The 26,091-nt window shown below is 44.3% G+C and overlaps 1 long non-coding RNA gene across 1 annotated transcript; it reads right to left on the bottom strand.

The window, feature by feature from the left end:
- Positions 1-268: 268 nt before the first annotated feature.
- On the bottom strand, positions 269-19,451 carry LOC131825835 (uncharacterized). The gene is made up of 3 exons (XR_009351326.1): positions 19,044-19,451; positions 1,993-2,255; positions 269-581 (listed from the first exon to the last, which is right to left on the bottom strand). It is a non-coding gene; the product is annotated as an uncharacterized LOC131825835 (long non-coding RNA).
- Positions 19,452-26,091: the final 6,640 nt, after the last annotated feature.

Raw genomic sequence — 26,091 nt, forward strand, 5'->3', positions numbered from 1 at the left:
GTAGAACTGTACCCTCAGTCATCCATTTACACAAAGACGGTCACAATACAATTGCAACAGAAAAGAAAATCTTACCTTTCACTGTCCATTGTGGTTGAACATATAGAACCAATCTCCTTGGGTTGAATTCCCCTCAACAAGGACCGTTTCCCCTCAATGTAAATGTCAAAGAACAAATTGTCAAGAAGGATGTGTGACCATTTCTTTGGGTCCCTTGGTGGGATAGAGCTTCCAATACCTCAAGGAGTTTGTAAATGACCTGGGGTAATTTGACGGGTAATATATAGGAAAAAATGAGAGCCAATATGGGAAGAGTAGCTAAAAATGTTTGTAAAGGCTGAGACAGAGTTCAGGTATGGGAATTGGGTTGGAAGATGACTGAGCCCACAAGGAGAAAATGATATAGTCCAAAAACTTCAGTTATGATAAACAAAAAGACAAATCTGTGACTCATTCTCATCTTCCTCCTGGGTCATCTGTTTATCTGGGAGATGGTTTCTGGTTATTCTTTTAGTGGTTCTTCAGAGGATTTTTCAGAAAAGTCTACCTTGGACTTCTTCAAACTCTTGGACTCTGAAGGGCTGGAGAGAAAAGAGAAAGTACCATTTGTGTGTTCTGAGTCTGAGAAAGAAGCAAATCAAGCATCTGGGAGATCCAGATTGTGCTCAATAACCAACTACAGAGAAGAGGACAAAGAATTCTATAATATGTTTAAACACAACTTAGGAAAATGATTGTTTTATACAATGTATTTTTTACATTTCTTAATTGAAATAACTATGTTTCTGAATCAATCAAAAATTCCAATATAATCAACCTCCTTGATAAAAATACCCCAGACTTATTTCAAGAAAATAAGAAGAATCTCCCTCTTTCAATTTAAATGCAGCAGGAATCAATTTCCAATTTGTCCTCAAGGAAACTTTCCCACTTGACCCATGGTATGCTCTAGGGCATCAGTGCTTCCTCAGAACTGTCCTCCTCATCAACAGATGTGTCAACTTAGGACTAGCCAGCAGCAGTATTCCCTCCCTGAGTGCCCCCCAAACCCCTCCCTCCTGCCCCTAGACACTCACTCTCTGCCTTGGAAGACAAGATCAAAGTGTCAGAGGCTAAGAGGAGATTCAGCCACAGGTGGTGTGCTAACTGATCAAGAGCTTTGTAGGGGACCTGTCAGGGAGATGGGTGGTCCTGAAGTTGAGGAGACACACACAAGAAATTATTGTAAAAGAATTAAAGGACAAACCAACTATCAGCACTGGGGAAAGCAAAAGACAGAGGCAGATCCAAAGCGATGACCAATATCCTTCCTAAAGTATGGAAGAGGTGACTGCTCAGCCATCACAGTGACAAAATTGGGATCAGGGGCATGACAGGCAAGCAGCTCTGTTGTCCTGTGTTTGTGTGGGGACCTCAGTGTGGACATCAGATAACCTGTGGGGAAACCCGTGGGAAAGAGCAAATGCCTGCCATACTCTGGATGAGATAAACGTCCTTGCAGCAGGAGTTCCATTATGCCCTTGCACGACAAAGGGAATTTTTTTAGGACAGTAGACTACCAGTGAGTCTCTGTGGTCTCCAGAATAAGGTCATCCAGAATAAGTCTACACCTCGAGGTCCTCTGTGCACGGATAATCAGGGTGATATTCCATGGACTAATCAAAATTGATCACTGGCCATAGTGTTAAAGCCAGGTGACTCTGGAGGCCCCCAAATAGAACTGGACATTAATCTTTAGTTCTGGGTTTGGGGGACTCCTGTGGGATGGGGCTCATTGTTCAAGACTGATGACAGTACATGGGCAGATTTCAGTACTTAAACAAGCAGTATGGCCCTACCATAGGCACTGGTTGAATCTGCCCAGCTAACAACATTATCTATAGCAGTCCCTAAGTTTGACCCTTGTACCAGCCAGCATGGTCTCTATACAGTACTGCCCAGCTTAGCACACTATGCCATGCCTCTCTGACTTTGCATTTGATGTCCTCTTACCTGGAATGCCCTCCCGCCATCCTGGATTGTTACTTAGAGCAGAATATCTATCTAACTCCTGCTTTCTCTTCGCTTGAGCTAGTTCAATACCAAGTATCTAAACTGGACAAGTACACACTGCACGGAAGTGTCTTCCTTTCAGATGGCCCACTCCTTGGAGGTGATGATGCCTCTAATTCTTGTTCCTCCTTGTGGGTCCCCTTTGGAATTATAGACCCTGCTGGGCCCACAGATGGCCCTCAGTAAATGTCTCCTGCAAGGGACTAACAACAACAACAAAAATGATGTTATTGGAATAGTGAGATAAATCAGAAATGAAGAAGAGAATTCCCATCTCTTGCACCCCTACCCCCCATGGAGCTACTTTTAAGCTTACTGCACTTGGTCTGTGTACCACAATAATATCTGATGAGTATTCAGCATTTATTAGCTTCCAAAAGCTTACATGGGCATGTATTTAATCTACAACAAACTTCTGAGTCATGTAATATAATTAATCCCCATTTCACAAATGGAATATCTGAGGCAAAACAAAGCAAGATGACTTGCCCACAGTGCTTCTGGAATCCAATCACTTAACCCTTTGGTTTGTCAACTCTCAGACAAATGAGGATCTCTCCAGAAGAATTTGCTTCTTGGGTTTTCTTTTCAGCTATTTTAGGATTGATCCTTCTATACCTCCCCCATCCCAAGAAGATGTTGATTTCTTCCTGGTAACATTGTAATGGGAGACAAGCCAGCACTCCATAAGATCAATTTCTGTACCAATAAAGCTTACTTAAATTTGTTCTGGATCAATGGAAGTTCTGTTCTACAAGCCCATGTGGAAAACAATACAGATTAAACCCTTTGGCTGAAAATTCCAGACCACTGCCCACATAATTTTTATCTATGTTGATCAGGCCATACTCATTATTTTGATGACCGATTGGAAGAATTCAGCTGTTTATTGCAACTTACCAGTGCTTTGATATTAATATTAATGGACATTTTTTGGATGCACTATGGATTAACCATTGCCCTAGAAGATATGCAAATGTTCTCTTTTACCCCTCCCCAGAATCTGAAGAGGTAGTTGTAATTATTACTTCCATTTCAAAATTAAAGTAACTAAGGCACAACAACGTTTACTAGGTTATACAAGCTTCTGCAGGTAGTTGGTAATGGACTCAAAATTCAAGCTTTTACATGCTGATTCCATGTGCTAGAACCTAACTGGGTCATGTGTGTATCTTCTGCTTATTGTTTACAATTTTTCACTGGAACTGGGTGTGATGCTAGACCCTAAAATGTGGTGTGTTGGAAAGCCTGCTTAGCTGAGGATCAGACAACATCCAGAAGCATGAAACAATCTTCCAAGAAAATTTCTCTTGGGGGTCCCTTAGTTCCAAGTCTGTACAGTCCTGTGATTCTCTGTATCAGTAGATAATATGGTACTTAATTTTGTCATGTCAACTTGGACTCATGTTCTTTGGGGACAAGTATTAAAAGATAAATATACATATGGACACAGATATTAATATAGATGCAGATACTTAGAATTATTTAGCTTTATTCTGTGCCAAGCCTTGTATCATTCGCTTTGGATTCAGGATTGTATATAATGCCTCATGACAAATATTAGAACTGATGTTACATTCTCATTTTACAAATAGGGAAACTGAGATTCAGCAAAATTGAGCAAATTTCCCACTGTTACCCAGTGAAGAAGTGACAGAACTTATACTCCAGAATCATCAGATTCCTAAGCTAGGGCTCAGTAAAGAAGCAAGCACTCTTCGGGTTATACAATCAGTGATCACTTGCCAACTGATTTTGTCACAGGCAAACACCACAGGAATCATCAAAAACAGCGATGACACCTAGTGTTTGAGATGACCTAAGGAAGTTTTTTGCAAATAGCAGGACTACATTGTGGCCCACATTTGCCTTCTTGAATATGCTACAATTCTGTTCTTGTAAAACATCCTTCCCTACATTTCTTGTAAAGCATCCTTCCCTACATTTCTTGTAAGCCCATGTGCCCTTGAAGAATTGGTGATTACCTTGGGAAATCTAGCTGGCTGAGACTCCCTACCTTCCCCAGGTAAAGTGAGTCTTCCTCCTAGCCAGCTGCACAGCTCTGGGCATTTACACTTATGGGGCTCTCTTTGGCGTTGTGGCCATTACCTTGTCACCATAGGACCAAAGGTCCATGGCTCAAACTCCATGACTCAAACTGGAAACAGTGTTGGCAACTTTAACAAATGTGCAATGCTTGGATTTGATTTCCAGCTCTTGCACTAGCTAGCTAGATGAACTTGGGCAGGTTATATAACTCTTTGGCCTCATTTTTAAAAAAATCTATAAAATGGGGTTTACAGGTGAGAATCAAATAAGACAGTGCCTGTCAAAGGCTTGGGGCATTGCCTGTCCCATAGTAAGTTCTCCATAAATGGCAACAAACGTTATATTGCCCTATTGCTCTTTGCACATCTGCTTTTTCCTCTGGTCTGACAAACCCCTCAAAGACATGACCCTTTCTTATTCATCTGTGTCTCTTCAGCAACTATCAAGGTGCTTTCACCAAGTAGATGCATAACAGATGTCTGTGGAGGGATGGATTTGTATGCCTTTCATCCTCTGGCATCTCTTAGACTCTGCCTCCTCCACTCCCCATATCTGGAGCTGAGGGGCTACCCACTCTGGGCTTGGCAGGTGTTTCTTTGTCTGGCTCCAACTTATGAGGCACCCACTCCCAAGCTCTCTCATTCGCTCTGATTCATCACATCCGGAGCTCCATGTTCAACATGGCTTTATGTAGCGATACAAGTGGCAGTTCAGTGGTGTGTGCAAGTTTTGCTTTCATTTTGAATCAATGGAAGTTTAAAAAAAATCTTACCTTATTCCTCAAAGGCCCATAAAGTCCTTCATGGGGCTCAAGAGAATTGTTCACTGCTAAGATTTTAAAATTGCTTCCAAGTTACTTATCATTCATTCAGGCTCATGCTATTCTTTAAAATTCTTATTGATTTTGGAAACAGTCCTTTAATTGATATCAAAAAGCAATTACATTTTCCAGGCTGTAAATCTGCTTCACTCCCAGCATTAAATTCATCATCTCTGTAAATAATTTTCTCTTATTATGCATACGTATTAAGCAAACTATAAATAGCATCATTAGTGTACCCATGGTTGCCTTAACAATCAGTGACCCCTGTATTTGATTTAGAAAAATTGATTCCTGTTGGAAATTTCCCTTAAATGAAATTGCCATCCCTCTGAATGCCTGGGCAAATGAAGGCATTAAAGAGTTGTTTCCCTCCACCTTCTCCTGGACTTCAATATAGCAGTTTTAAGTAGGGATTTACATAGATGCACCTGTTGATGAGCAGTCCTTAAAAATCACTGCTGGCACAGCATGCATGATAGTTTAAGATGGTCAAGTTTGAGTTTTTAAAAAAAGTGACTTCTCAGCGTAACATTTCTTTCTAAGCATGCAGAGGGACATGGGGCCCTCTTCTTGAAGTGCAGCTGGGGGAGTCTGTGGGGTGGCAGAGTTTGGGGAGGCAGGAAAGCTTAGGGGTACTACAAGAGCAATCTACATCCCCTGAGCATGGTTACCTCAAGGGTCTCCAATAATATGGGAAAATTTTCATGATGTGACATCAGGAGAAGAATGCTGAATCCAGGGTGATACCTGGGGTATGATGAAAGAAACATAAAATATGAAGCTATTTGGATAAAGACTCAAAGGAGACTTAGGAAAATTAAAATAGTTGATTTAGGGTGATTGATACATAAATTTACTTCTTCGTTTTTCTTTCCTCCTCTCTTTCTTCCTTTTCTATATTCTTATACTGTTATTTGCTTAATAAATATACAAGTGGGGAAAGTGGAAAGAAAAAAAGGAGGAAAAGAATATTTGAGTAAGAAAGATCTTACTCTTAGGTTTAGTCAAAATTGTTTACTAACCCTATGACTCCAAGGAGTTGTGGTGTGAAGAAAAGTGGTAGATTTTTGTGTTATACTCAAGAAGGAACCAGCTTACCCCCAGTGAGCAGGCTGGGGAAGCTTCACATTCTACAGGCCTTTTGATAAGTCAAGGAGATAAAGTTTTTAAGGTGCTCAGCACTCAAGATGCACTCTGATCCTCACCTTCCTCATCTGTAAAATTAAAGATATTTTATGCTTACGCTGTCAATACTAGCTTATTTAAACAATAAGGAAAACTACTTTTCAAACTATGAAATTATGTACAAACACACTTTTATTGACCTAGATGAGATTAGATTTTGAAAGAGGAAAGCAAGGTGGTTGTCCAAGTGGACAGAACCTGTAACCTCCCCTGCCTAATGACTCCCTTTGCTTGGTTAGGCATCTGAAAAGTTTGCCAATGCATCTGACCCTATCAGGGTCAGGATACTTTTGTGGCATAAAGACTTTTCATTATACTGCAGTTTCTCCATGGGGTAGAGAGACAAATGGATGGCCACATTTTGAGTCTTTACCCCTGTAATGAATTCTGAAAAGTAACTCTTTGTTGACTTAGAAATGAGACCCTTCATCACTGGGATGGAGACCTGAGGTATATAGGCTCCTTAAAGGCACAGGTGGAACTGGGTGAAAAGGCACCAAAACAGTTTAGCCCGAAGGAGTCCTCCTTTGGCTTTCTCTACCCTAACATGTGTATAATTGTGGTTTCAGAAGAAGAAACAAAGTAGAGAACATTTCTGTGACTTCTTAGAGTTTCTTCATGCCTCTTTCTGATCAACTCCCCCTTTCCCCCATTCACAGGGATTCACTATTCAGTTTTCATCACCATAGCTTAGCTTTGCCTATTCTTAAGCTACATAAAAATGAGATTGTGTGGTAGGTACTCTTTCGAGTCTGTCATGTTTTCCTCAATGTTTTTGGGCTTCATTCATGTTTTTGTAGTTATAAGTAGCTTATTCTTTTTTATTTCTGAGTAGTTTTCTACATGAATATAAATAACAGTTTGTTTCCTGATTTTCCTATTTATAATGAAGACTCACAACAAAATTCAAAATGAAGGGCAATTCTTCAACCTGATAAAGGTTATTTATAGCAAAGCTATAACATGTGCTTCCTGATTCTGACCAATTGGTCCTGTCTTAATTTGTTCAGGCTGCCATAACAAAATACCATAGGCTGGCCAGCTTAAACAACACAGTTCTGGAGGCTGTGAATCTCCACAGTCTGGATGCCAGACAGCTGTCCTATTCTTGTGTCTTTGTATGGTAGAGAGAGAGACAGAGAGAACTCTTTGGTTTCTTTTCATAAGAGAACTAATCCCATCATGAGAATTCCATCCTCATGACCTCAGGCAAACCTAATGATCTCCCAAAGGCCTCATCTCCTAAAACAATCACATTTGAGTGAGGGCTTCAACATATGAATCTGGGCAGTACACAAACATTCAGAACACCACATTCTGCCCCTGATCCCCCAAAATTCATGTCCTTCCTCCACACAAAGTACATACATTCTATCTCAACAGCCCCAAAGTCATAACTCATTCTAGCATGAACTCCAAAATCTGAGATCTTATTAAATGTCATCTAAGTCATATATGGGTTACACTTGAAGTAAAATCCATCCTGAGGTAAATTCTTCTCTGTCTGTGAATCTATAAAACTAAACAAGTTATGTGTTTCCAAAATGCAATGATGGAACAGGTATAGGATAAGCTAAACGGGAGAAATAGGAAGGAGAAAAGGGTGACAGGTCCAAGCAAATCCTAGAGTTATCAAAGCATATTCCATGAGATCTTAAGGCTTGAGAATAATTCTCTTAGGTTTAATGCTCTGCCCTTTAGGCCCTGGGGTGACAGAAGCCCCCCTACAGCTTATTAAGATGGCCCTATCCCTTCAGCTTCATGGGCTACTGTTCACACAGCTCTCTGTGATGACTTTGCCCCTGAGTTACTAGCCCTCCAAGCCAGAGAGGTGGCCCCACCCTTTGAAACATAGAACTAGCCCCATCCCCTGAGCCTGTGGTGGGAATGGCAGCTATGATGATCTCCCAATGACCTTTGGTGTCTTTCTTCCTTTTCCTGGAAAAACACACATGTTTACAATCTGCCTTCATTTCATTTCATTTCATTTCATTTTCCATTTCTTTTAGTTCCAGCTTGCAGTATTTCTGCAGGTAAAATCCTGTCTCTACTCCTGGCTTCTGTTGAGATGACTGATTAGGTCCTTGGTTCACACTCACACTAATCTCGTTATCGGTTAGCCACATGCTTGGTGTTCTCTTCCAAACATGCTTTCTCACTTTTTTTCCCCCCCCCCCGTATGGATAGACTGAGAATTTTCTAAATATTTAAGGTCTGGTTCCTTTATTTTTAAATCTTGTTTCTTAAATTCTTTAACCAAGATTTAGTTATCAAGCTTCCTTGTGGTTTTATTTCATCAAACATTCCTTCTTCAATTTATTTCTATCTTCTTGTACTTCACTATAGGCAATCAGGAGAAACCAAACCTCTCCATTAATACTTTGTTTAGAAATCTCCTCAGCTAAGCCTGGGTGGCTTAGTCAGCTAAGTGTCTGACTCTTGATTTCAGCTCAGGTCTTGATCTTGGAGCCATGAGTTCAAGCCCTGCATTGAGCTCTATGTGGGGCATAGAGCCTACCTAAAACAAAATGAAAAACAAAAACAAAAACAAAAACAAAAAAACCTCCTTAGCTAAATATCCAATTTTACTGGTCACAAGTTCTATCTGCCACAAACACAAGAACACAAACAGAATCCACCTGAGTTCTTTACCACTCTACAACAAGGATGGCCTTTGCTCTATTGTCTAGTAACATATTACTCATCTCTGTCTGAGCCCTCATCAGGATGGCCTTCGTTGCCCATATTTCTACCAACATTCTGTACATAATTCTTTATGTAGTCTTTTAGAAGATAGAGGCTTTCTCTACAGCTTTCCTCTTTTCTTTCCGAGCTCTCACTGGCATGCACCTCAAAACTCTCCTAGCTTCTGCCCATCAACCCAATTCCCAAGCTGCATTTCTAGGTATTTGTGATGGTAGCTCCCCAGTCCTTACTACCACTTATTGTTTTAATTGGTTTTATAACATCTGGGTTATTATAACAAAATGCTACAGACCGGGGTAGGGGAGCAGGGGCTTAAAAAACAGACATTTATTTCTCACAGTCTGGAGGCTGCAAAGTCCAAGGTGTCAGCCGATTTGGTTCCTGATGAGAACTTGCTTCCCGTCTTGAAAGACAGTTGCCTTCTCTCTCTGTGGCCACGTGTACATGGGAAGAGAGAGAGGACCTTGAGCAGGGCGCACACTTGCTTCCTTCCTCAGATCATCCCCTGATAGGGAAAATGTCACTCTTACCCTGCTGTCTAGCAGCTTACACTAGAGAAGACCTCTCCCCACTATACAGTCCTCAGCTCTGAGCCAGGTTTTCTCTTCAGGCTTCTCCATCCCAGAATGTCTCCCCACTCTAGGAGACACAGGACAGAAGCTCTTAGTGGTTCTTCTAATGGCTCCATCTCTTAGGTGAAGGGGAGATGAAAACATTCTCCTCTTTCTCCCACAGACAGACAAGGGGACATGCCACACTACTCCAACCACTCTTGCCATAGAAATTTCCTCTTCCAACCTCTCCAGACTTCTCCTTTTTTAAAGCTGCAAGTGGGTAAAATTTTTTTTTTAAATTAAGAAAAAAAAAAAAAAAAAGCTTCCAGTGGGTGATCAGCTAACTTTATCACCTTGCTTTGGAATGTGAGGTTACTTGGCACTTACCACATTGTTACTGGATCCCAGTTAAAGCAGACTTCAAATGATCTTCATTTTAACAAACTCATATACGTTAAGTCTTGATAAAGGTGGATGGTGGTTCACGTGTTCATCTTATCATTTCTATTGTTTTTTTTTTATTTCTAATACGTCCCAATAAACATTTTTAAAAAGATGAGTGTCAAACATTTTTGACCCTTGATCATCATCGAGTGGTCAAACAAGGTCTCTCCAGGGAGCCAGTATTTTAGCAGAGAACTAAATGAAATCAAAGGTAGGAAGATTGTCACAGGCCATGGGGACAGCAAGTACAAAGGATTAAAGTTATTAATAAGTCCAGCATGTTCCAAAACAGAAAGATGGTCTCTAGGGCTGCAGTGGGGTGAGTAAAAGGCAGAATAACAGATGAGACCAGGGAGATAGGCAGGGGCCATTTCCTGCAATTTCTTGCTGACCATGACTGGACTCCAGATTTCATCCTAGGAGCAAAGGAAGATGTGAAGGGTGTTGAATAGGAACGCACACTAAGTAATTCACACTTTACAAGACGCTTCTTGGCTCTAGTGTGGAGAGAGCCTCTCCTGGTGAGAATGGGCTCAGGGGACCATTTTCAGTGATCTGAGGGAGAGATGGGGTATGCCACAGACCACCTGGAAGTTATTCTTCCTTGGTTCACAAGGAGGCTACATTTCTCAGTCTGTTTTGCATTGATAGTGGCCATTTTCTTCTTTTTCTTTCTTCTTGCCAATGAAATAGACATAGAAATGATGTGCTTCATTTCTGGGCCCAGGTGGTTAGGAAGCAGTATGTTGTCTCCTCCTTCGCTTTGCCCATCTGTTCCAGGAGTGGTACCTGAAGACTTAGGGGATAGAGGGGCAGTGGCATGGAAGTGTCCTGGGATCCTGAAGCTTCCAGGGAGGAAAGCCTCTTGCCAGTCATAAAAACCTTTGTTAAACTCTAATATGTGGAGGAAATAGCTTTGATTATGTGAAACCTCTGAAATTAAGAGGCTTATTTATTGCAGCAGTTAGTATTCATCTAACTAGCAAAGGATGTTACAGTGAGGTTGATAAAAAGTGATCAAATTTAGAATATAGGTAATTCTGAAAGTAGATGCTATTCAAGGACTGTGCACAGACTATTGTAGGCAATGTGAACATTTTGGCTCTAATCTTCCCAAGAGTCCCCCAAAGAAGATATTATCATCCCACTTTTACCACTGATGAAGTAAGGCTCAGTAAAGTTAAATAACTGATATGGGGGTCACGTAGCTAATAGGTAGCAGAGCCAGGATTAGAATTCCAGGACTGTTTATCTCTCGTGCTGCTCCACTACCCAGTATACTAGCACTGGGGCTGCTTCCATGGAGAAAGTAAAATAAAGAGACTGATGTGTTCCTGATATGCTGGTTGCTGTTATCATCATGGAAAAGGAGGCAAGGCAGCTGGAGAAGTGAACTTCTTGTCTATGGCATTGTGGGGAAGGCTCATGCATCTCTGATGGGCATCTGCTGGGGTCTGCTTCATGCATTGAAGCCACTCAGGCTGGAAGATAATTGCCCAGTCAGACAAAGGAGAGCTTAACTCAACCATTGGAGTCGAAGCTCATGATTCTGTAAGTGTGAGCAATATAGTTACACCCTATGCTAGGCTGTATTATGTGTTGATGATTACTTACTCCCTCTCTACCCAAGCCATGGTTCCCTATAGGCACAGTATATAATTCCCTACCACGCTGATTTTAGGTTTGGGCAAGAGGCTTGTTTGGCTAATGAAATGAGAGTGTGGATGTGATATAGGTCTTGTCTGAGCAAGAGTTTAACTATTCTTGGGGGATATTTGGCCCTGCCCAATTTGATCCTACCCCCTATCCTGAGAACCAGCCTGAGAGTAGCTAACCTCTTCAGCCTGAATGTGGAGCCCAGCTCAATCCAGCACAGCAGACTCCAGCCAAAACTACACCAACTGGCACTCTCATGTAAAGTCACTAAGAAATACGTGGTTGATGTTTCTAGACCCCTGATAAACTGGGGATCTTTGTTACCACAACAAACGCTAACTAATACAAACTTTCAAGTGTATAACAAGTGCTTTCCCAAATACTATCTTCCTGAGCTAATACTTGGGTACCTCTGTGTGTTGGGGGTGGGTGAGGGGCTAGCCCAGGCTTCCTTTTCCTCATGATCAAAGGACTGAAACTGAGAGCAACCAGAGGGAGTCTAGTGTCCCTCAGAATTCCAAGTCAGGCATCAGCATTATAAATGCATGGTCCCTGCCACACCTCCCAGCTTCCTTTTCCCACCAATCCTGGCCCACCATCTGGATGACATATGTCTGAATCTGGGGTATGGCAGACCCCCCCCAGGGGCTCCAGCTAACCAGCTAGCTTCCCATCCCCCATCCTGACACCGTGAGCCCCTTCACTCCCGGGGTGAGTCTCAGACATCCATATTCTCAAGAGGTGATAGATAAAAAGCCCCAGGAAAGGCCCGGGGTCTGTCAATCAGGAAAAACCACGTGCAGCCACACCTCTGCTCCTCATTAGCTGTGACCATAAGGCAAGTCACTTAACCTTTTATCAAAAATTGCAATAAGAATATTTGAACTCTCTTCTTTTTAGAGCTCTTGTAAGAACCAAATGATGTAATTAATAGGTGTGAATGTGCACTGCCTGTGGCAAAGTGATGGAAAAGGGGGAGCGACTGTGTGCATCTTGGGCCATTAGAGACACCGCTAAGAAGCAGTCACCAATGTCTCTCTCTTTAAGGTCAGTGCCCCAGAGTGACTCGCTTTGCTGGTGTTTGCAGCCAGAGTGGCAGCCTTGCCAGCTCAAATGGCCTCCAGTGCCACCCCAGCCGGCCAGGGAGTGAAAGTACAGATGGGTGCCACGTCAAGGGGAGTCATTTGGAAGCCTGGAAAAGACCAACAAAAAACACCTGAAATAGCAGGTCTGAAGATGCCAGACCAGCTCAGCAGGTTACAAAATCATTAACTGGAAAGACTGAAATGGATTCATCTCTCTTCCTTCATTAATCATTTCAGCTTCTTCTTTGGTTTCCGAGAAGCCCTCAGTGCAGGAGTGGTGGGAATGCATCTTGTGAAAAAGAGACGCTCTTCCTGCTGGCATGGAGATTGGGAGCCAACTTCAGCGTTCCACGGTTCAAGCCCCTAATTTTCAGGTAGGGACCCTGAAGCCCTGGTCAGGGGAAAGGTCTGCCCAAGGTCATACAGCCAACCAAATCTTCTCATTTCTATTTAGGGTCGTCTCCGCTGCTTTGCTGCTCAAGGTCAACACCCTGCCCTCTGGAGCACACTTCTGAGAAGGTGTGTATGTGTGCGTGTTAATATGTGTGTTTGAGTGTCTGAGTGTGCACCCGTGTGTGGTTGTATTTGTAGATGTAAGAGTGTGCTGTGGTTGTGACAGGGTGTATGTATGTGTGTGTCAGGAGGTGGGTAGAGATGAGGGTGTGCCTTAAGGGTGCAAAAGGGTGTGAATATGTGTGTTACGGGGAAAGCATGATGAATGGGGGGACAAGGGGAAACTGAGCCAGGGGCTCATGTCTTCTTCTGTGGACTGCACCACAGAGTCACTGCCTGACTCCTCTTACAATGCTCAGTATCAGCTATCGAGGTTTCTCGAATGCAATGTAACTGCAAGTAACATCGGATTTTAGTCCATGGTTTCATAGTTTTCCCATCTTCCATTCTCTCTGCAGCTACTACTTCACTAAAATAATGCACACTGCTCTGAGCTTGTGCTAGACACCACCCCTGATGCTCCAGTGAATGGACAAAGGGTGGCACCCCATGGGGAAAAAAGGAAATTGCCAAAAACCACAAAGCCCACCCCGAGTCGATCCGCACGCAGGGCCTATACGAGAAATGTAAAGTTTTGACATATTTTCAAATTATTCTTCCTAATCTTACAAGCTTAAAATGGAAATGTTGGCAGGTCCCCGAAAATTAGTAACTTGGATATATGAAAAGTACTATGAAGCTCACTGAACACATGCTCTGGCATATTTAAGCTATTTTTTAAATTTTGGAAAGGCCAAAAGAGTTTGGCTTCTTTAAGAAAAGGGCTGTCAGAAGAAGGAAGGCAGTCTGATCCCATTCCCTGAAGGCTCCAGGGCTCAGACAGTCTTCAGCGGGTCTGAGCAGGGGCTATTCACCAGAAAAGGCAGGGCAGGGTAGTGGAGGGAGTTGGGCAGAGGGCAGTGAGCAGAGACTTCCTGTGTCAGTGACTCAGTCATCAGGTAACCGCAACCTGATTGGAAGGGAACCAGACTGTGAACCACAGCGGCTTTTCATTTTCTTTGTGCTCTGACCACAAAAGGAAAGGCAAGAAAAAGTCAATTGTCTCTTAAATGGACTTGAAGAGATATAAGGAAGCAGGGACCCCAAGCAAAAGCTAAGCCAAAAGGATCTGGAGGCCAGAAGTTCTTGGACAGGCAGGAGCTGAAAAGAGTGTTTAAAGGATTTCTGGAGGGTAAGAGGAAACCTCAGGTCAAGCAGCAATTAATGACAGCTCCCACTCAGAAGCCTCCAAGCCGTGCCTCACTGTTCTATTTCTTTCTAGACCCCATTGAAACCTTGAACTTATTCACCTCCTACAGAGTAAAGTTAATTAGTGCATATCATTTTTTTAAACTTGTCTTTTTATAGAAGAATCATGAATGACTAGATCATAGGACTTCACTGCAATATCCACTATTTATACCTGCAGAAGAGACACCATGGAACCCCTCCAGTCCCCCAGTGGAACTTTCCCTGTGTCACCCTTGACGCGTGTCGACAGTAATGGTCCTCACGGGAGGAAAGATGTGTTAGAAATAAGACAGGTGATGGGTCATGGGTCATGCAGAATTGCCTTCAGAGCTGTAAATCCATCCCCTTCTATGTCCCTGGAAAAGGATTCAAGTATGAGTGAGCATCGTATCATAATAGAAATAACTCTGAAACTATTGTTGAGAGGTGGGCATGTGAATCATTTTTTAGTTATTACAGGTGTGGCCACATATCCTTGTGCTGTGACCTCAAGCTGAAAACATGCTCTTAGAAACATGAAAGAGAAAGTCACACAAAGGAGAAAGCTTCTAGGTGTTTAGGTGTTGCTGAGATCTTGGGCTCTATGTCCCAAGGATGGAGTACAGAGCTATTTCTGGGATCCCTTCCCTATCAGCCTCAAGGATGCTCTGACACCTGCCTAAGCAGGAGGAAAACCACTTGGATTCTCCTCATTGTATAGGTATGCACACTCACAAAATGCTTCTGCTATTTGTTTAGAATATTCTTCAACTCAAAACCTCAGCAAAACACATCCCATTCATACCAACAACAGGGCAGTTGTCCTGGTACTAGGACCTTCTGAAACCTTCTTTATTTTTAGCAATTTTGAGAAGACACCTATGTCTTGTTCCCTACCCAAACAGGCATTGACTCTTTTAGGACATTTCTGACCAATGTTTTAGTTTAGTTTGCCTGTATTCTGATTTAGAAAATAAAAATTGTATGCAAAGATAGTTACTTCTTCTACTATGTTCTCTAGCTATTTTATCAGTGTTACGGAATTTACCAAACAGCATTTTATTTCTTTATTTATCTAACCTTTCTGTCTCTTGCCCAGCTGATGATCTCTTTGAAGAATGGAATCAGGTCTTACTCATATCTCTGCATACTTTTCACCAAAAGCCTTGCATATAGAAATTGATCTATGTTTGGTTTGGGATAGATGGACTGATGGATAATACATGGGCCTCCAAGTACAATATGATCTGTTTCTCAAAATATACAGATATGATCTGCTTCCCGTAATGGTGGGGGGGCCTATAATTTACTAGCTAAGTCTGTACAGTCCTCCCTCTCCAATTAGAAAATCCACTGCTCTGCACCCGTGGCAGCGGGGTTGGCAGACAGCAGCCTAGAAATGACCTTTACTGGGGCAAATTGTGGTTTGTCTTAGTTGTCCAACTAAGTTTCACACAACTCCAAGGAGCTGGAAGCCTGAATTAAGTCCCACGGTGCCCCCTGCTTGCTCACAGGGCTGTGGGGAGCCAGCGGAGCTCCACCTGCCTGACTACAACTTCTGTGCTGCACTGAGCCAAGTGCCCTGTGTTGCTTCCTGGGATTGACTGTGATGACATTTTCTAGGCTTAGCCATTTCCTCTCACTCCATATGCCTTTTTAGTTCTCCTGGCCAAAAAGCGTTCTCTGCGAACTACTGAGAAACTCATTTATACCAGAGAGTAAATGATTCACAAGGCTCGGTGTATTACCCCTCCTCGGAATCTTTGCAGCTTCTAGGGGGTGACATCTTAAGTCAGAAACAGAATCTCAGGGGTGCCTGAGTGGCTCCGTCTGTTCAGCGTTGGAATCTTGATTTTGGCTCAGGTCACGATCTCAGGGATGTGAGATGGAGTCCTGTGTGGGGCTCTGCGATGCTTAGGGATAGAGCCTGCTTAAGATTCTCTCTCTCCCTCTCCCTGTGCCCTCCCCCATTCCCCACCCCTCACGTGTGCTCTCTCTCTCTTTCTTAAAAAAAAAAAAAAAAAAAAAAAAAAAAAAAAAAACGGAATCTCAAATTGTGGCATTGCAGGCATAAGCGTATCCTTTCCAGGGCTATTGGCTATACCACCTTCTTCCCTGGCTCAGGGCCACCATCTCCCTGCCATCCTCATTCATAGATGACTCTGGCCCAGGAGTCACGTGACTCCAGGGTCCTTATGGATGCCGTTCCAGTACTCTGACCTCTCAGTCTCTTGACCTCCTCCTCCCCAGTGACCTTCTTCCTTATTCCACATTGGTCACTTACTCCCCAAACCGCTTAAATCTTGTCATCATGATTCCTTTTCTACACAGGTCTCAATTTCCTCTCCAGTTAGCTTGATCAGCTTCTCTCCAGTGGTTTTAGAATCTCACTGGAACCTTCAGATAATTAACTCCCTTTACTCTGTGCCCATCCATTTGCTAGCTTCTCTCATTCCCCTTTTTACCAAACTTCGAGCTCATGGCCCATCACTCATAACACTTTGGTCAAGACGCTCTCTTCTTCTGTCTCTCTGGCTTTATAGCCCAACCATCTGGCAAAAAGCCAGCTGTGAAAGCACCAGCTCTCCAGGACTCCTGAGACAGAGTGCAAGCTGCTGAGTTTTTTAAGAAAGTACCACTAGGCATGGGGCGCCTTGGTGGCTCAGTGGGCTAAGTCCTCTGCTTTCGGCTCAGGTCATGACCCCAGGGTCCTGGAATCGAGTCCCACATCGGGCTTTCTGCCTAGCAGGGAGCCTGCTTCTCTTCCTCTCTCTCTGCCTGCCTCTCTGCCTGCTTATGATCTCTGTCTGTCAAATAAATAAATAAAATATTTGAAAGAAAGAAAGAAAGTACCACTAGGCAGATCAATTTCACCATGTATTCCTGGTAACTATTCTCAGATGGACTCCCAACACCGCCCGGCAAGCACGCTACTTTCCTCTCATCAGCTCTGAGGGAGGGATGCCCTCCTCAAACCTCTGACGCCCTCACTTCTTGCCTCACTTTTGGCTCACAACCCTACATCCTATTTCACAGGGAACATTGAGTCTGTTCCCCAGAACCCTCGCCCACCACCAAGCACACAAGCCCACCCCTTCCCTCCTGTTCCCTGGCCTTTTCTCCCTCCCACCAACAAAGGCTAGTTTGTCCCCATGGCTTATCAGGAGAGGTAACTTATCCATAAGCCCTCCTTTCTCAAGTTCTCTCTCAAATGGATTTCTCCCAAGGAAAAACACCCACTTTAAATACCCATGGTCTTGGGGTGCCTGGGGGGCTCTGTTAAGCATCTGCCTTCTGCTCAGGTCATGATCCCAGGGAACTGGTCGGGCTCCCTGCTCGGTAGAAAGCCTGTTTCTCCCTCTCTTACTCCCCGTGCTTGTGCTCCCTCTCTCTTTCCAGCTGCCTCTCTGTCAAATAAATAAATAATCTTTAAATACCCATAGTCTTTTCCACTCCGACACTGCCTTCTCTCAACCTTACATACCCCTTCAGCTACTGCCTCATCCCTCTTTACCCTTGATACCAAACCCCAGGGAAAGGTGGCTTCTTGCTTACTCCTTACACTTCTCCGTCTTCTTCAACCTACTCCCAGCTGCCTTTAGACACCATCATTCCACTGGAACAGCTCTTCCTTAAGCCCGCAGAGACCACCACACTCACATCTTCATCCAGCTGGTTTTAGAGACTTCTTAAACCAGTTCCCGCCATAGCGTCCAGCCATTTTCCTGACTCCAAGCTCTTGGAGAGCATTCTATGACATGGTTCTTTCAATTCAACTCAGGGCTTTGTAGTGCTGTGTTTCAAATGATTAAGGCTGAGTTTGGTGTCCTGGTTAAAACCCTAGCTCTGTTATTTCCTTAGTCGATGCCTGCAAGGTGATGTTATTTGATGAGGTTATATTAGTTAACCTCTCTAAGCTTCAGTTTCCTCATCAAAAAGTGGGGGTAAGGATAGTAAGAATGTATGAGAATTGTACTAATGAATTGAATTATCATGTAGGAGGCATAGGACAGCACCTGCCATAGAGTATGCAATCAAAACAGTAACCTTTTATGATTGTATTTATATCCAGCCTTAATGATTTCATATTGGGTTCTTCTCTGTGCAGAACTTAAATATTTCTATTATTCTCAAGTCTCTAATGGGCAGACATTGATCTCTATGTATGTTTTTTACGAGAATCAAGGCCATCCACCATATGCTTCCTCAGTAACCTCTCCATACTTCAAGGGTCACTCCACAGGGAACTATGCAGTTCTCCTTCCTGCAGGCCCAGGGGGTGAACACCATCTCCTCACAGAGGGAGCCCTCCCTTCTGCAGGATATCCTGGCTGCCATAAGCTCAGGCGCCTCCCTCCACCAGCGGTCCCCTCTTCTTATCCAGACTCTCCTCCTTCTCTGTCTCCCTCAGGACTGAAATGCCACACACCCCCCCCCCCCAACCTCAAGAGGCTCCCAGCCCGAAGCAAAACCAAACCAAACAAAAAAGTCTTCTCTTCTGGCCACTAACAAGCTTCTCCACCAAAGTCTACTCAAGTTTCCCTTCCCATTGTCTTCTTAGCCCCTCACTTTCTGCCCTCTGTGCTCTCAAAAACTTCCCGTCAAAGCTTCCTGTCACCACAAGTCAATCGCGGCCCCATCCAGGGCCCTCCCACCTCTCCGCTCATCACTCTCTCCCTTAGAGCTGCCACTTCCCCGGAAGCTGCTGGTCCTCGTCCTCCTCCTACTCCGTCTCCCTCATGTTCTCCTCTCATTTAGTAGACTTACATTGGGTATGAATTTCTGTCCAGAGATGGAAGAGTTCAAGAAATACTGCATTTCTTGATTTCCGGTTAGTTAACTGGATTTCAACTCTGAGCTCTCCTCCGGCTGGGTTGGTGGGAAGTTCAGCCTCAGTTATTCTCAAGGCTTCCTTGCCTTGCCCTGAGGAGTTATGCCATGGTCCTCAGCCAGGACACAGGACTAGTACAGAGGACTAGTACAGAGGAGAACAGTCTGGTCATAGGATATTGGTTTTTTCTGGATTCCCACTGCGAACTCCACTGGCTGAGCAATTTCGGCCCCCTCAGTCCCCACCATACTTGCCCAGGGGAGGCTTCGGCAGGGCTACCAGGCCACTCTTGTCTGGAGCACCGGCTGGGGCAGTGGAAAGGAGGCTGCTGTTCCCCTCCAGAACCACAGTACTTGCTCAGGTATCTCTGTTCAACCACCGGGAAATCCTCCTTATCCTTACCTTGCCCATTGTCTTCAGACAGCCTTGACCTCATAAACATCTAGAACCCACCTCATAAGCACAGTGCATCTGCGACCTGCCTGGGTTAGGGAAGGAAAAACAGGTGGAAAAGATGTATCGGTATCTTAAAAACACCTCCTGCCACCAAACTCATGGGTGTGCTTGTTGAGAGTTTGGGCTTTGGGGTTGTAATATTTTATTCCTTTTTTTTCCCCTCAGTGTAGCGGGTAGGATCAAATATATTCATGATGATGAAAATATGAGATTATGTTATATTTTCTTTGCTTGCAATTGCATTTTTAATGTCTCAAAATGAACAACAAAATTTAAAGTCCCCAATAAAAATGTATTTTCTAAACAGATATTTCCCAAATTATGTCCCTATACAATCTTCCTTGAAGATCTCACCTATTGCGGTGGTTTCCCTTTTCCCCACAGCACGAGTGATTCTGAAATTGATCTCCCAGCCTCTAAACCATCTCCTACATGTCAGAGTGTCATATCCAAGTGATCCGGGGACATCTGCATTTGCATATCCGACAGGCAGCTCCAGCTCAACCCGTCACCACCACACTGACAGAGTCCCCTGCCCCCCCCATCCTAATCCATCATCAAGCCCAGTCAGCTTGACCTCAAACCTCTCAAATCAATCTCCTTCTCCCCATCTCCTCTGCCACCCTCAGTCTGAGCCATCCCCACCCTTATCTGGAGAACTGTTTCCACTCCTGCCTATTTCCTACTCCCTGTCCAGTCTACTCCATGAAGCAGCCTAAATGAGATTTTAACCTCCACCTCAGACAGGGGGCCCTCCTGCCTCAGGCCCTTCAATGGCTTCCTTCTAGAAACTCCATGGAATGGCTTCCAAGCCCTGAGGGTGTCTGAGTTCTGTCACCACTCAGCTAGTGTGCCCCTTATTGTCCACACGTGAGTCATAATCACTTCTTTCACTCCTCCAATCCACCAAGCTGGTTCCCCCATCCAGGACTTCCTACATGCCACCTCTCTGTCTGAACACTGTCCTCACCCCCAAAAACCTTCCTGTACTTCCACATTGTCTTTCTAGAAACTTCTCCACGCTGCCCAGTTTTGAACAGCTCACTGGAGCATGGCAGTCCGTGATTAACATTTAATATTTCCCATTCCTCTTCAGATAAGGTTCACAAAGTTGAGTATGACCTCGGAGATGCTGCAGAATCGAGCTCTTGCCAGGCCTCCCTGATCCCTGTGCCTCAATCACTCTGACCTGCTTCCAGCACTTCACGTGTGCCGACAACTTCCTTCCCACTTCCAGACCTCTGCTGGTGCTGTTCATCAGTGTGGCATGCCTTTCCCTTTACTCTTCACCTGGGTAGCTTCTAGCCATCCAGGATTCAGCTGAAGGGCAATGTCCCCAGAGGACACTGTCCCAATTTCCTACCTGAATCAGGGCTCTTCATATTCCCATATCCCCTTGTGTTAGCTTGATGTTTTGTTAATGTCTGTCTTTCTCTGCATGGAGATAGATATCGCTGTCCACCCCATCCCCACCTGGTTTGCTAGCCAGCTAGTTCAGTGCCGGGCACATAATAAGTACTCAATAAACATTGACTGAATGAATAAATGTGAGTCTCGGTTTCAGGCCATCTTATTCCGCTCTCCTCTCCCCACCATATTTTTGTGTTCTGTTGTTGTTGTTGCCTCACTCTGATGCTGGTACTTGAAACCACCCTGCCCCTCAGGCTCAAATTCTAATGTTATCTCTGATTCCTTTCCCTCCTCCCTCCTTCTGTCCATTATGTAGTCAAAATACATCGTCTACCTCTAAATAAGCCTGACACACTCCCCCTCTTTTCCATTCCCAGTATTTGGCCCAGGTGACCTCTCATTTGGGTGATTCGAGTTGCTTCCTAGCTGCCCCTACCCCAGTGACTCCAGCCTGTTCTCCTCAGAATCTGCAGAATTACTTTTCCTCAAGTTCAGATAGACCTCATCCTCAAAACAGTTTACTCGTTTGCACAATGAAATCTGAATGGAGCTTTATGCAACAATTAGAAGAAACAGATTAGATTTAAACACAGCAGCATAAGTGAATTTTAAAAACAGAGTATTTAGTGAGAAGAGTAAGAAAGGGAAGGAGATTGTGTTACACAATACCACTTACATACATTAAAAATACATGCAGCCAACAGTAAACATTTTATGAAAACATATAGAAGCAAAACAGATTGACATCAAATTCACAAATGCAATTGTCTCCAGGGAGGAAGGAAATGGGAACATGGTATGGGGGACAATGGGAGAAAGTAAATATATCTTTTAAATTTATTTATGAGAGAGCGCATGAGCCACAAGAGGGGTTGGGGGACCGAGGTAGAGGGAAAAGCAGACTCCCCGCTGAGCAGGGAGCCCAGCGCAGGACTTGATCCCAGGACCCTGGGATCATGACCTGAGCTGAAGATAAACGCTTCACCGACGGAGCCACCCAGGTGCCCCAGAAAGTAAGTAAAGGAAGAGAAGGGTGGGCATGCAGCAGTCATCATAAGGGGGCCATGAACTGAGGAGGATAAACTCCACCCACTGCAAGCAAAGTCCATAAGCAGCAAAAATACAACAACAATGAAAAACTTGTACCCTAGACAAGTAGGATTCAATTCGGTTTTGTATCTCTATCATCGTTCTTAGGACATTTCCTTGCATGTAGTTGGGGGAATCAAACAATGTGCTTTAATCAGGTAAGCTCCCTGACAGGACTCAGCACGGAGAAAATCAACCTGATCTTACGTGACCAGAGACAAATTTCCAGGTACTGGCTTCTCTGCCCGATCACTTCTTGCTAATGAACACTCCACATAGGCACAGTAATTCTCTTAGCAACATTTGCTTAAGACATCACTTTTAAAAAATCTGATAAGCTACTATAAGTCTTTACCACAGATTTTAAGTGCATTAGAGGCAGTATCCTAATTTTATCAGATAGAGTCACCTATAATGTATAGCCACATATTTCAAAGGAAGTAAGAATTATATTTTTATCTTTGTTTGGTGCCTAACGCTCAAGCTCCTAGCTTGCCAAAAATTATGGAATCCAAAATGAAAATGCAATCTCAGAAGACATGAGGTCATTCGGAAATCAGCTTTGCCGGCAAAATCCAAGTTTCAAGGAAAAGTAATAAGTATTGTGGGCTGACTGGTCTAGTAATCTCTACTTGTCCCCTTCCAGCCAGCACAGAACTGAAAAGGATAAATAGTTGATCCTAGATTTCTAATTCCATCCACAAGACACGGAGAATACTTCCTTGCCTTGGGATGAGCATGCAATGTTTTCATAAACTTTTGTTTAAAATCTACAGATAAAAAGGGATCTTAGTGGGGAAGCCCAGCCTCTCATGGCCCTTGAATCTAGCTAATGAAAGCATTAATGATTTCAGTAGACATTGTAAAATAAATACTCATAAAAGTTTGCACAGCACACCATTATATGGGCCCATAAAACCCACAAGGCAATTACAGAGTTATGAGCTCTCTACCCACCTCCCTGGGCACCAAGGTTAGCACAAGTGGAAGTGAGAGGTGAGAGAGGAAGCTGGCAAAGGAGAGAGGGAATCACTGATCCAGGGGAAACCGGAGCTCTCCATTCATCCTTGGTTTCCTTGTCTGTGAAATGGACATTTGATCTCCAGTCCCAGCCCCCTCCATGAGTTCTCATCTCTGTGCTTCACAAAGAGGAGAATGCTGGTATGGAAAATGCAAGCCTGGGCTCCATACCTGTTTCAGGTCTGAGTGACCTCGAGCACATCATCTGACCCAAAACCCTCTGGTCATACTTAACAGCCAACGTTCATGTGTTCCTGGTGGCCGTGCAGGGTGCTAACCGCCTCACACTCTGCGTCCCATGTAATCCTCACCTCATGCCTGTGAACTAGGCATTATCATTTCCCCCATTCACAGGTGAAGTAACTCATTCAAGAGCCTTGGCCATTAACCACTGCCACGTAGCGGCTTGTAATAGGGAGAATGTCGCCTACCACACAGGTACAGTGCCGGGCAGATTTCGTGCTCAGAAAGTGTTAGCTCACAGCCTATGCCTTTGCCATACCTCACTCTCAACTTTTGACAGAAAAAGGAGTAAACATGTCATAATCGTGCAGCCATCAAGCGCAGGGGTGAGTGGAAAACTGAGACACAAAAACATTGGTTGGATGTTGAATGTCATATTCAACAACTTGTCCCCCTGTTCTGCCTCTGTCCACCTGCTGCTCCCAGGGCACCCTGGAATATGGCAGTTGGCCCTTGGATTGGTGCCCCGTTTGGGCATTTCCTCAGCAGCAGAGACTTCATCATGGAAAAAAACTACGAGAATAATCTTACATTGATATGGTGCTATGGAGGTTACAAAACACTTGGATAGAGGGTTGCCTTAAATACTAAAATCATATAGGGAAAAGAAGCCAGTTATTTTGTAGAATGAACCTTGGCTCAGTTTCTTCTAATGTTTCCTCAGTAGTAAGTTCAGGTTGTATATCTTTGCAGAAAGATCACGGTGCGTCCATCTGGCAGGTCCTATCAAGATGCACACAGCATTGATCTGTCCCATTGCTCATGATGTTAAGTCTGATCTCTGTGTGAAGGGGGCGTCTTCTCGATTTCTTTACTGTAAAGCTACTCTTTCCTTTCTATAACTAAGGGGATATATTTTGAGATGATGTAAATATCTTATTTCTTATCATTCTTTCAGCCATTAATTTGGCATCTATTGATGAATCTTAACTGAAACAATTATTACTGTAGTGGGATAAAAAGATAAAGAAATGAGGGAGAGAGAGAAGGACACACAAGTGTGGTAACATGTTAGCATTTTGGGAATCTGGGTGAAGTGTTTATGGGTTTATTATTTTGGCAGTATTTTACAAATGTGAAATTGTTTCAAGATAATGTTTTTTAAAGGATATTGGGTCACTCACAAAATTGGCAGAAGGGCTAAGGAGTCAGACTTAGGAGATTTGGGCATGTGCCCAAAATCGTGCTACTGGGACCACCACCAAGGTCCCAGTGCCCATCCCCAAACCCTTGAGGCTCCTGCTTCCCTACCAGCTGTGTGAACCAGAGTTGGGGGGTATGAGTGAGTAGGGGAGCCTCTATCCTGGGCACCTCCGGGCCGCAGGGGAGCCTGGCAAAGTGACAACCTGCTATTCTCAGGAGTCAGACTTAGGAGATTTGGGCATGTGCCCAAAATCGTGCTACTGGGACCACCACCAAGGTCCCAGTGCCCATCCCCAAACCCTTGAGGCTCCTGCTTCCCTACCAGCTGTGTGAACCAGAGTTGGGGGGTATGAGTGAGTAGGGGAGCCTCTATCCTGGGCACCTCCGGGCCGCAGGGGAGCCTGGCAAAGTGACAACCTGCTATTCTCAGCTTCTCCCGTCTGGGCTCATAAGATGGAGAACTTCTCAACATAAGTCAGAGAGCTTAGTTTCCAGAGGAGCCAGAAAGAATGAAGAACACCATTAAGTGCCAGAAAACATCCGTGCGATCTTACTATCTCTCCTGGCTCTCTCTATTGCTTCGTAATCGATCCTTTTAGTCTGTTATCCCATTCAGCTCCATAGTCATTTCTTTCTGATTTTTTTCAGCTTCCCAGAGACCGTCCTCTGTCTCACCACAGACCCCTCCCTCGTGGCCAGGCACTGATCTCCTTCTACAGAGAATGGAGGCTCCCCTCCGTGAGAGTGCTGCCCGGCCCTGTGGGCATTAAGGTCAGGCTGACCTGGGTTCACATTCTCACTCCTTCATTTACTGACTGGGGACTCTGGGCAAGTTACTTTCTCTGGGCCTCAGCCTCCTTGCCTGTGAAGTAAGCTGGAGACCCAGATCTTGCTGGGAGCAATGCAGAAGTGAGTAACCTGTGTGAAATGTAGGTATAGTGTCTGGGGCAGAGTCAGTACCCTGAATCTTCCTTCCCTGAGCCGGGCCTAAGGACAGTGTGGTGTGTTGTCCACACGGGAACTGAAGGGCTTCGTCCCCCCCAACAGATGGAAGTGCTCCTGGGGCTGCCCACCCTCGCCGGGCATTCTCCGTGACCCAAGTGGGTTGCCTCCCACAGAGTCACACCTCTCGTGGGGTAGCGTGTACCCAGAGACTGGCCGATGCAAAGAGAGAAGAGCCCAGCTCCTTTGTCCCAACTCAGGACAATTCTGAATGGTCATCCCAGCTCTGGAGCTCCCTGAGGGGTTGGATGAGGCCTTGTAAAGGCCACCTCGCAGTCCAGCTCATCCCTCTGCCCAGTCTTGACTCATTTCCTTTTCTTTATCTGTGCTAACCCTGAGAGCACCCTCTCATAACCTCCGTGCACACAGTTATCTGTCTGAGTCAGCTTCCTGAACCACGCAACCCACCACAGCCCTTTTCTTCGGCTCATCTTCAAGCAAGCCTAGCCTGTTCGACTATATACTTCATGGAACCTGGTCCCATCAATGTCTGATTCCATGTCTTATCATCTCAAGACAATCTCTTCCTCAAATTGGATGTTACTTTCAGTTACAGATGAGTGTTATCTGTCTTTCCATTACCCATCCCCAGCCTCATGGATGAGATCCTCTTTCTACTTT

This window comes from Mustela lutreola, chromosome 2 (genome assembly GCF_030435805.1).
Source record: "Mustela lutreola isolate mMusLut2 chromosome 2, mMusLut2.pri, whole genome shotgun sequence".
Lineage (NCBI taxonomy): Eukaryota > Metazoa > Chordata > Mammalia > Carnivora > Mustelidae > Mustela > Mustela lutreola.